This window comes from Penaeus monodon, chromosome 27 (assembly GCF_015228065.2).
Source record: "Penaeus monodon isolate SGIC_2016 chromosome 27, NSTDA_Pmon_1, whole genome shotgun sequence".
Lineage (NCBI taxonomy): Eukaryota > Metazoa > Arthropoda > Malacostraca > Decapoda > Penaeidae > Penaeus > Penaeus monodon.
Window position 1 is genome coordinate 5,759,367 of NC_051412.1, and position 295 is coordinate 5,759,661.

Genomic DNA, 295 nt, shown 5'->3' on the forward strand with positions numbered 1-295 from the left:
CTGGTCATGCGTACTTACGGTCATGAAATGGCTGACGAATCTCAAGGAACTTTTGAGAACAAGTAACCGTAAGAGTCGACGAGAGGAGAGACGAAGGCGGGAGGCAGGCAAAGGGGACGAATGAATGGGATTAGCCGCCCGTTGTGAGGTTGTTATTTAGAGTGATCGTACGTCGGAAGGGAGAATTAAAGCAACGTGTCGAGGGTGTTAAGGATATTGCGAATGTCCCTTCTCTTGTATAGATACATACTGGTTTATTCACTCGTATACACGTACTTAGAGGCAAGGATAGGTT